A 12100-nucleotide genomic window follows, 5' to 3' on the forward strand; every position below is an offset into this window, starting at 1 on the left:
ACCATTTCCCTGGCACTAGAATAAACAAAAATAAGGAAAAGAGGGCTGCAGAGGACGATTCAGAGAGGCTGAGGATTAGAGGAAGGAACATGAAACCATGAAAGGTGTATATGCCCATATTTTCTCTAATGGTCACAGCAACTACTGAGTAAGCAAATGGCCACTCCTAGTATGACTAATGGTGTACCTACTTAAGGACTTATTTCCACTGAAGTTTATGAAGTTAAATCAAAACAAACCACACAGTTTAAAATAGAAATGCTCACTATCTGCTGTGAGCTGCAGCAGACTATTTCAGCCCATGCATGATTTTAAGCACACGTGCAGTTCTTTGGAAAGAGATGCAGTGCTTAAAACCATGTGCTCACAGACTGCTTTGCTTAAGTGGGGTCTCCATCTGACCATACTGCGCTGCAAATCCAAAGTCTTTGCACTTTACTTTGTAAGCCATTAGTTTTGGCCCCACGGGAAGCTATTTATAAATATCTGAAATAATTAAATCAGATCTGTACAGCAGAAAAAGGAATCAACGAAATATGGTCACTATGGCAACAAATATTTTCTGGATGTAATTTCGCTTCTAATCAGCAATGGCATCCCCATGTTCCTAACCATGGCAAAAGTTGTCAGGCTTTTTTTCTTGTTTGCCTGTTTGTATTAAATGTGTTTTTACAGAGCAAAACAATAAATGTAATGTTCAAGCATTTTAGACAAAGGTCCCTTTTCAGAAATATTTTACACTAGTTGGAAAAAATATTAGGAACTTGAAAAATAAATCCATTGTTTTCCCATCTTCTTATTGCTCTCCTGCCTCCCTGGTACAGAGCGAGCCTCTGCTAGACTCAGAATATATGAGAATATATGAGAAATTTCATAGGCTGTAACTCTGCATTCAGATATAAAAGTGATCCCTTCACCACCAACAACAGCTCAAAGCAGGTTAGAAAGAAAAACCACCACAAACCAAATTGCTGTTTTTGACAGGCAGTGCTGGCTGACTCCTTTGTCAATATCAAACAAAAACAGAAAATAAAAGGTGCTTACACTTCACCAGACCCCACCTGCAAAATATACTTCTGGCCATGTCAATCACAAAAGTTAGGCTCTACATGCAGTACATGCTGAAAATGTCCAGATCGTGTCCTGTTCATGTACATAGTCTCTGAACTCACCAACTTGGCCACAGCCTCCTTGGAGTTTTGCAGATTTCATGCTTTGTGGATTGGGTCTTTGATAGGTTGTAAATTTCTCAGAGGAGTTTGTGAATTTGTCTGCAGTTGGTGGAACTCAAAAACACCAAGGAGTTGTCTGAGCTCGTTTTCTCTTTTATTTTTTTTCCATGAGTACATAAAACAACATTTCAAAGATAGTTTCAAATACCCATCCTATGCATTGCTAAATGAGAGGGCATTTCCAGGACAGGTCTGTATTTCCTCTCCGATTTACTTTCCTGGCTTTTTTATAATCAGTGGCCTCAAAGGTATGCAGTCAGTCCACCTACTTTTTTCCTTCGCTTAAAAACTAACAACTCCATTGGCAGTGTCCACCAAATGCAGCAAAGGAGGTCAGTCCTCAGAGATTGTCAAGATTGTACAAGTTTCATGAAAGCAGTTCTTTGGTAGAGAGAAGTGATCTTTTCCATGCCATGACTGCCAGAAAAGTTTGTTCTCTTATCAACTGTGCAAGAATCTGTGTTAGCACTGGGGCAAGAGGCAAAAAAGTACCCATGCTTCTATTGCCCCACTCAAGGGAAAAGGTTCAGTGGGAGCTGACACCTTTTTTAAACAGTGATATAAATCATGGCTCTTCATGAAATCAGGCTTTGTGACTCCCAGTGCACCTGACCTTGCCAATCTTATACAGATGATTAAATTGTTAATATTGATCATTAAGTAACTCTTCACAGTTACCTGTGCCAATTCAGATGGGAGGTTTTAGATTGAGGTCACTCTCCAGTGTAGATTTATTCATTTATTTATTTATGATAATTATCATGTGATATTTTGGAGAAGAGAAATCTATTTATGCAAGAGAGGCATTAGGTTTGTAAAGCTCAAGCCACACCCTCCACACAACCAAAACAGCAGCAAAGCCATACAGAGATGCCAGAGCAAAGGATACGTTCAGCAAGCCTCTGACTTGCAAAATTTGGGGGTTGTTTTTCTTCTCTTTTATCAATGCAGGAAATTCATGCTAGCAAAGGATCTATAGCTGAAATGAGGTATTTAGAAAATCAGCAACAAAATACTTGGAGCTGACATGACTTCTTTCCCTCTGATCTCTAGCCTCCAAGCCCCTCCTGACACAACTCACCTTTTGGATACAGCAAAGAGAGCAAAGGAAACTGATGACCTCTCACCCACATCAGGTCCCACAGCAGCAGTACCAGCGCATTAGGCCAGGTTGCTCTGGGAATATGCAGCTGGATTTTGGCATAATATTTATCTTCTTTACTCATACAGTGTCTTAAAGCAAATATTCCTAGTAAAATTAAATGCTACTAGACTTGTCTTATGTTAAAGAATTTCTTCATGCTCCCCCTGTGCATGGGTGAGGGATTGATAAAATCTGAGATCCTTTATGTTGCATTGAGAGGGTACCCCCGCCCTCAGTGTGGCTGTTTGTCAGTGGAGTGACAACTGCAACGCAGGGTTATCTGACATTTGTTTTCTAATGCACATGCTGTTTCAAAAAGAATAATGTAAATGTAAACAAATGCAAAGGAATCCTGAGGAGAGAAAAATATTTACAAAAAAACCCCACTTAATGAAAAGCCCGCATATTGCTCTGTATTGTTTCACTGACTATATATATATATATATATATATATATATATATATATATATATGTATATGTTAATTCTTCTAAGCCTCATTTGCCTAACAGCATGGAAACTGGCAGCATTTTAAGAGCTGCTATCAGATAACTTGAAATGACATTAGACAGACCATACAAACAGCACACAGACTCTAGTGACTGTTTCCTTGGATCTGATCTGAGGTGCAGCATGGTTTTGCTACATGTAGATTTTAAGGTTGCTGGACACCGCCTGAGTCCCTAAGCTTCTGTGGTAAGAGAAGTTACACAATATATTGCAAGCAAGGTCAGGGCTCTGAGAAATGTCACATGTTGGGGACTGATCTGAAATTTTTATTTATACCCTTGCCAGTGCAGGGGGCTGTTTTTCCCTCCTTCTATCTTCTCATACTTTGCTGTCAATTCTTAGTCAGTGAGATGAGAAAACTGTTACATAATTCCTGAATTTCACTTTTAGGACTGTTTTCCTGATGCATCCAGGGTCACAGCAGTACAGAGAATCCCCAAGCCAGAACTCCCTGTGCTACACACTAACTCAAAACAATCACAAAGAGAGACAGGCGGTATGGATCTCAACCACAGAGATACTCTGAGATCTTGAAAACACTTGTGCATGTACTGAACTCATTAAAAGGAACTCTTTATTATTTTCTAGGGTCTTTTCACATGTTTCAGAAGATGCCTATTAGGATGACAGCACAGATAAAACCAATAAACTTACAAAGGATGCCTTTACAGAAGAGGGAGGAGAATGGAACAAATCCTCCAGAACAAGCTGTATTTCTAGTACACAACTATGCATCCTTTCACAAAGATTTCCTACATTTAAATAAGATTATGAAAATATTTTTCCATCTCCTGCATATAATGTCAAATTTAAATTACTCTTCTTACTCACTAGTAGTTCTCATGAACTTCTCATCTGGTTGCATTTAGGGTCTCTATTTTTTTCAAGCCAGCTGCCTTCCCCCCACCCATCCAATTTTAATAAAACCTGTTAACACGCTTGAGAGTCAAACATGAACAAAAATCTCCCATTCCCTCCAAAGTATGGCATTCATGAAGATGTCATGAATAAATAAACATTCTCTAGTGTTCTGTTTCTTTTGTCTAGCTTATTGGTGTTGAGAAACCCTCTTCTTTATTTATTTATGTTGGTATTTTATTTCCTTATTGAGTTTCAAAGATGAAAAGAGAAAAATAAGTACCAAGGAAATAGCTGATAGACTGAAATGACCAAGAATTTTCCCAGGGATGTTAAAAAAAATGCTTTAATATGAAGATGTTGGTGTCTCATTATTTCATTTAATATACCTGCTTTTAATATGGAATGCATGACATTCTGTGTATGAGAGTAGACAGCAAGCCAGTATAGTAAAATCACTGTGCAGGAATGCAGTTCCTTCTAATTCTGATTTAATGATATTGCCTTTTACACCCCTAAATGACTGTTATGCTCTGAAGTGAGGCAATCCTGCTTAGTCCATCCCTGTTCAAATGGTAGAATATGTACAGATCAGACAGCAAGTCAGTTTTGCACCGATCCACTGAGGTCCCCTGCACTTGCCTGCAGCAGATGCAATATCCTTACCTTTCCCAGATTCCCTAGGGACACAGTGCATGGCAACATACTTGCAGCTCCTAGTGAAAAGACAATGTGCAGGATCAAGTCAGCAAGTGGGCTGATCTCTTTATGTCACCTCATACTTCATTACAGATCTTGGTAAATTGAGCAAATCTCAGAAAAATTATTGCTCAGACTCTAATTTTTAAACTAATTGATAAACCTCAGTGAAAATTAACAGACTTTGACAAATGCTAATTGGGTAGGCAAGATGCTTATCTTGGGTCTCAAAATACAGTCTACCTTTTGTGTCTTAAAAAATCCAAGCACTACACCTGATTCTTATATGCAACTAATATGAAATTTTAATTGTTTCATGTTTCCTGGTCCATTTTTCAAAGCCACATTGATTCTTTGGTAGAATTAAATCCAATTTGATCCTTCTACATGGCTTACCAAAGAACAATGTAGTATCTTTTCTACACAGTGTTAACACACTCACTGTATTTTCTCAGCAAAGGTCCTTTCTAGAGGTGAAAATGGAGGCATTAGAGCACAACATGCTTTCTGTGTCCTACTTCATAACCTCACACCTTATATGAACTGTGAAACTTAAGACTAAGGGACAAACATGACAAACCAGCCAAACAGTACTATTTTTATTCTCATGACAAAGCCTGAGTTTGGTTGGTTGGGTTTTTTTACTTCTTTTTAAAGGCAAAAGTCATGCCTTTTCCAACTGAGGACAATAAAGGCTGTAAGAATGCTTAGAAACCTCACATTACCTTACTGGGTTGCAGCAATAAGTATGTAGATGCTACACTGACGAAAGTCCCGCTACTCAAGCGGTAACATGCTCAAACTTCCACTTATTCTGCAAAACAAAACAATAAAAAAACCAACCTGCTGCATAGTTTTGAAGCTGTAGCCCTTGGGGCTGGAATCTTACAGGTTAAACTTACAGGTAAATTTTTGACAGAATTTGACTTTCAAATTTGTAGGGTAAATGCAGAAAGTAGTGGTGACTCAGTGCAGGCAGAGCTCCTCCCTTCTGAGTCACTTCTGCTTGGATATCACAGGAAGATGGGAGCAGTGCTGTAGACCTGCAGGTGTCACCTTACCAAGGGATCATACTACAGAGATCCTGACCTTTTGGCAGGGGGCGAAGAAAGCCTCCACGATCTTTTGCGCATGGAGGGTTATTCCACTTTAGTGTTTGGGCCAAATTCTAACTTACCTCGTTCCTACCTACCAAAAAAAGACAACAGAGAGGGGAAAAAAAATATCTCTGAAGCAGCAAAGATAATGTGGTCTGACAGTCCTTGAAGAAGAGGAATGCTGTGTTACAGAGGAGCGCTGGCCGTACCGCAGCAGCAGGTGGTGAGACTCAGCGCAGGGTAGTAAATCTCTTCAAGGTCCTTCTGGAATGAAGGCACTGAACAGCCATCACAGGCTGCTATTTTTTTTTAACAAATCACATCTAATCCAACAAGTGAAACCACCTAAAAGCTATTGTTATATTGCAGCTATTTTTAGTTGAAGAAACCAAGACTGCAAAGTAAACTGGATAGTAAGAAGTACAGACTAAAAATACTTGACAGCAACATGATATCTTTGGATCAGAAAACATGGCTGAGCTAGTAAACAAACTATTTTCTCCTACAGCACAACTCATGAGCACAGGATGGGTGAGACTGGCAATACACTGTCTATCCAAAGAGACAACAGTGCATAAATGGAATGACCTCCAGCTTAAGTCCATCCTCCCTCCTAAATCCTCTCTTCAGCCCTTGCAAAGAAAGTCTCAAGCTTTAATCTGATTGTCCAAGTCACAACATGAAGAAGTCATCCACATCCCTATCAAAAGATGTTGTGAGAAGAAGATGGAGCACAAACCTAATTCATCTGCATTTCTTCTACATGTCTTTGTGCCCCACATACCTCCAAAGGAAAGGAGAGGACAGTTCTCTGGAGCAGTTCTCTCTCTTCTTTGCTTATGCTATCATTAGCAGACATCCCTGGGTGAGTGCTGAGGAACACTGAAACCTCTCTTTTCCTCTTAATGAAAAAGTAGTCAAGGGAACATTTTGGACTCTACTTTAATTGCTTAAGCAGTGAGTTGAAAGCAAATTTTCTTGCAAACTCAGTTTCCCCAGTACAAGCAATGCAAGAAAAACTAAGTCCTTTAAAAAAACCCAAAGGGTTGGGTTGAACTTGACAAATGAGGATGTGGTATTTTCTGGCCATAAATTAGAACCTTCCAGCTCTCTGACAGGAAAGCACAAGTCACTCCTCTGGAGGGCTGAGAGTGCACGAGGCCACTGACACAGCTATTCCTGAATCCAGAGCTGCATTCATGTCATCAGTTTCTCACTAAGGACTAAGGGGCTGAAGCATGTTTGAATGAGCTCTTCTCTGCATTTCTATCCACGTATCCACATTTCACTTCTACTAACCTACTTCTGCTAAGAGATGTGCAGAGTTCTATGAGGCTGATGTCTGGCATACAGCTTGTCGACTGCCAGTTTAATCCCTTGTAATAATAACTGGTGACGGTTTAGTGGCTGTCTTTCACCAGCATCCCCATATTTGTTTCCCCCCCACTTATTTGACTGCAGGTCAGATGCAACCTGATGAAATTTGGTTTAATTTCTTTGCTTTTAGCAGTGCTTCACCAGTTTAGACTGATTGAGAACTTTTTTCTCAACAGTATTCTTTGTACCAGACTTCTTGTTTTGCATACAAAATACAAGTAAGTAATGAGTTTTGTGTTTTATCAGTCCAGACTATGTGTATATGGCTCAGCAGACAGGTCCAAGCACTGGTTTTCCCATTGGGCACTATGGTGGGGTGGGTGTACAACACTTTAAAGATGCACAGGAGTGTGCTTAGCAGGCAGTCATTCAGCTATCACACCACACAGAACACCAATGGGATTTTGCAGATTTGTCAAATGTCTGTCTCTTAGTTGCCTGTGCTCAGGACAGGTAAGCATGAGACAGGTGTTTCACACTCCAATTTCTAAGTTTTAGCTAGTCTGCAAATCCCAGTTTATTGCTTCCCTGACACAACTGCCTTGCTTTTTGTCAACATTAAGAATCATTTTTCTAACCCTGAGTGTGTCACATGGTGGGTGTGAGAGCTTTGTGATTTTGCAGGTTCAGCCTCTGGCATTGGTGCTCCCTCCATTACAGCATCATAGGACAACTTCAGTTCTCGCCAGACACCAGCTTCATTCTACTTTCTGAACTGTTCTAGCACTGGCCAGCACTGTTCAGTGTACCCATTACTTGGTATTCATAAACCCTTTCCCTTGGGTTTTATTTCCTAACATACCTTTTCCTTATGTTCCCCTACAAACACGACATGCATTGTAACTTTTATTGATGCCTTCCACCTCTGGCTTCACTCATCATTCACCCCTGCTTCCCCTGACATGCCTATTATTTTCCTACAGATAGGCAATGTGTCTTTAATCTACAGTTACACAAGCTTTGAATTTTGTTTGCTGGATCACTGAAATTCTGCGTCACCTCTTCCACTGCCCTTTAAAGAGAAAAATATTCCCATCAGAAACTACACCTGGTGGTTGACATTTGGTGATTTAATTGGGAATAAGGATGTTTTCATAGTTGAAGTTCATGTGGTTTAGAGCTCTGATACTGTAACAAAGGGGACTTTGGAATATGGCAATATTAATAGGTTTCGGGGAAAAAAAGAATCCTATGATGAAATCTGTTATAATAGGAACACTATCGGGAAAGAGGTGGTGGAAGCTTCCCCAGTTAGGAAACTTTTAGCAGAAATTCACAATTCAAGAACTTATCCTAGATAAAGATTGTAGATCATCAAGAAGAGTGAGAAGATGATGAGACTTCTAAGTTTCCCTCACTGTGATCTGTTGGAACATGAGTGTACTACCTACTTTATGCTTCCCTAGACAAAGTCAAACTAACACCCATGTAGCACACACTGAGCAGAGCAGAGGTTAGACATTCTGCTCTCCTCTGTAATGGGATGTGGTTGGTGGAAGTGCACAGATTAGCAGACAAAGCTGTGCCTAATGTTATTAGACAAATGCTTTCACAGAGCTATGGCATTATGGAACTTCAGCAGAAATGTCTCACTGACCCAACTGATAGTCTTGCTAGGTTGACAGAGAAAGGATTACTTTTATTTTCATCCCTGCATAACAAATCATGGTGGTTTATGCCCCAGGCATTCTAATAATAGTGTTAGCAAATAAAGTGTGCATGTAAGTATATGTATATGATGTATACGTATATAGAAATTCCAGCTGCATTTAATTGATGGTGCAGTGAATGTTCTGAAGACCACAATTATTCACCGAAATAAAGCACTAGCAAGAATGACTGGTGTGCAATATAATCACAGGTCTTTGTTGCTTCCAGAAACCTAATGGATGAACACACAACATCCATTGGTTTCCAACATGACAGGCATATGGTGTTCATAAATAAATAAAAAGCATGATATTACAGTTACGCTGATACCACTGAGTGGCAACATTTGGTAAACTGGAAAGCTGTCTATTCTATCCTACCTCGACAGCAAAAACACAAAATCTCTGAGTAAAACCAATTAATTGTGACTGATTAGCTTTTGGGGTTTCCTCCGATTAAGCTGTGTTACTAGGTTCCAAATGAAACACTAGATCACTTTCGCATTTATAGGTTCAGATATATATTTTAAAACCATTAAAATTACATAGAACGTAATTGGCAGCTACAATACCCTTCAGCAACAATACCTCCATACCTAGGAGAGATTGCCAGCAATATATAAGACTGCAGCAGGAGCTGGGTGCCTATGTTCTACTTTGATTTAAAACTGAGATCCTGAAAAGGCCAAAATAGCTGCCTACAGGAACAATCCTGCTCTTTTACAGTGATCTGCTGTTTGGGTAATTACCAAAACATGGGTAACCCTGGTTCAGTTTCCAAATTTCCATGTGTTTAGGAACATCAGTTTCACATCTCTCCCAGGAATGCTCTACCTAAACACTCCTCTTCCACATGTTCTCACTTCTTTCCCAAACTGCCACACTTTCACCAGTGGCATTATTCCTGCAAAATTTGCAGCATATAGGAATACATTTCTTTCTGCTACACTCGCATTCCGAAGCCACAACCAGATCCCTAGCAATAAGTATCAGCCAGCTGATCCATCTCAAAACACCAAAATACACCAAAATACATATTAACTTAAGCAAGTGGAGAAATGACACCGGTGAAGTTGTTCACAGACTTCCCTTCAGCACAATAAATGTTGTACAGTCCATGCCTTTAAATCTTAAAATCCATTAGTCTGACTGTAAACTTAGCCAGACATCCAGCATGGCCAGGTAAACACTATCCCATCAACTCAAGCTAACTTCAGGCTAATCCTCATCTGAATTCATCCAGATTCATCATTTTCCTGTGGGACCTACAGGTTCTGTAGATAATCCTCACTCTTCAGGCTTTGGAGAAACCTAGCCCTACCACAAAGACATAAGCCCCAGTCAGTCCAGAATATTTTCACAATGGGTGAATCAGAAAGAACTCCCTTCCTAGCCTGTACATGGTAACCTCCTTTGGGCTAAGACTAGCCCAAAATCTGGAGTTAACATATGTTATAGGAGAGAAGTATACAATGTATTCCTGATCACTAAAGTGTTCAAATGGTCTTTAATTAATTTCCATATCATAGAGGTCACCTTTCTCTTTGGGTAAACCTAAAGTGATGATTAAGACTGAGATATGGTTGGAAAAGATTTTTATTTCTGAGGGCTGTTGAAGGAGTAGATAGCCTGATGCTAATAGAATCGTATCAGCCACAGTTAGGTCATAAGATCATGCATCCAAGAGCTGGAGGCCTGTTTTTCACAGGTTATGTGATGCAAAAATAAAGGCTTGTTGACAGTGGACTGAATGGACTAGAGGAGGTTGCAAATGATGAAGTATCACTGGGGTTTAGGTAAGGATTCCTAGGAATCTTAAGGCTGGAAAATCATACCCTAGATTCTGTCAGGACCACAAAAGCAGAAAAAGGTCTGATGCTAGAAGGGATGTAAGGTAAAACTGAGTTTTGAGGAATTATACTCCAATAGTAGGGGATGTTTTCCCCTTGTTATGGTGTTAGTGATACAGCTCAGTTATAGGAATGAATGGGCTAGAGAACGGTATTTATTCCTGAATTTTACTGGGATTGCCATCATAAATTGAGGGTGCTAATACAGTAGTAGGATGTTGTAGCATAGCTTAGAGGATATATTTTGATCTGTTAATGTATATTTTAATCTGTTAATTTTGATCTCTTCACTTCTGGTTTTACAGAAGAGGATGTGTTAGCCTGTCAGAGTAGGTCAAAAACTGTACTGCAGATATTTTGAATTAGCAGTACAAACAAGGGCTGCATGATGAACCCTACCTACATGCAAGAAGTTTGTCTTTTGTTGAGACATAGGCATGGAAAATTAGGGTTTTTTTCTGAAAAAAAAAAAAAAAACAAACCCAAAACCAGGATTTTTTCTGAGTCCTCAAAGACCTGCTGTTGCTGCTAGACCAAAAAGCTAGATTTTGGTTTTGGGTCTGTCAATGTCATCAGTCTTCCCCTTGGGCTGAAAAAGCTGAACTCCTAAATACATCTGCAAGTATTTCTGGGACAGCCAAATGTTGCTTTTCTGGCCTTAATACAGGAGTTTGTGCAATGACTGGAAAGCCAGGCTAATTCACCCTTTGTGCAGACACCACAAGACACTCAGGAGTGCTGGGCACAGCAAGGGAAAGGAAACATGATGGGGTGGACTGCATTTGGTTTGAGATTAACGTTTTAGAAGTTCATCTTCCAGGTCCACAGGGGTCTGAGAAGGTAAATGCACTACTAAGTGAGCTGTGTGCTACAGGGCTCCATTGAGCACTGACACCCTTAGCTGGGCTACTATTTAAGTTCAGGTCACTGGGCTAGAGTTTAAAGTTACAATTAGCCCTCGAAACAGAAGTGGCTGGAGTGTCAGGTTTAACACAATGTTCCAGACCAACAGGAGAGTCAAGCTGGAAGACATCTGGGGACAGAGTGAGCTGGCCTAACTGAATTCAGGTGAACATTAAGGGCTTGTCATAATTTCAATTGAAAAGCAACATTTATGTCTCATCCTGTGGGTGCTGCTAGATTTCACTTGAGTTAGCCTTAACATGTTAAACCAGATTTAATCTGGAGAGTCTGAAGAGTCAAGTAGGGTTTAGTGATAGCATGGCTTAGGATCGGTATAGGTATAGGCCGTTAGAACTAGGAAAACTACTGATGACAAAATCAAATGGAGAGCTAAGGTTAGATATGGGCAAACAGGGCCTGAGTTTGGGGCTAAGTGCTCTCATTATGGTTAATGTTTGGTACCAGAGGGGCTGAAGAACTTAGTGAAAGTCTGTCCTGCAAATGATTCACTGCTCATTTTTCTAAGCATGAGAGTCTTCAGAGGGAAAAGCCTAGCAGACAGAAGAAGAAGGTGAAAGAGACACACAGTACTCATCAAGACTTTGGGACTGCAAGAGAATGGTTTAGAAGTCTATACACATACACACATCTGTTTTCCCCAATCTTTAACTTTCATCCCATCCTTTCCGTCTCCCTGTGAGTCTCCCTTCCCCCCAACTCCCACAGTCCTCTGTCTCTTCATGTCACACAGACATTCCTTTCTTTATGTTTCTCTTCATCCTT

The 12100-nt window shown here is 40.0% G+C and overlaps 1 protein-coding gene across 2 annotated transcripts in view; it reads right to left on the minus strand.

The window, feature by feature from the left end:
• ATXN1 (ataxin 1) overlaps positions 1-12100 on the minus strand; it is a 371677-nt gene that overhangs the window by 358769 nt on the left and 808 nt on the right. The gene's annotated exons all lie outside the window — the stretch shown is intronic.

Source organism: Agelaius phoeniceus, chromosome 1 (genome assembly GCF_051311805.1).
Source record: "Agelaius phoeniceus isolate bAgePho1 chromosome 1, bAgePho1.hap1, whole genome shotgun sequence".
NCBI lineage: Eukaryota > Metazoa > Chordata > Aves > Passeriformes > Icteridae > Agelaius > Agelaius phoeniceus.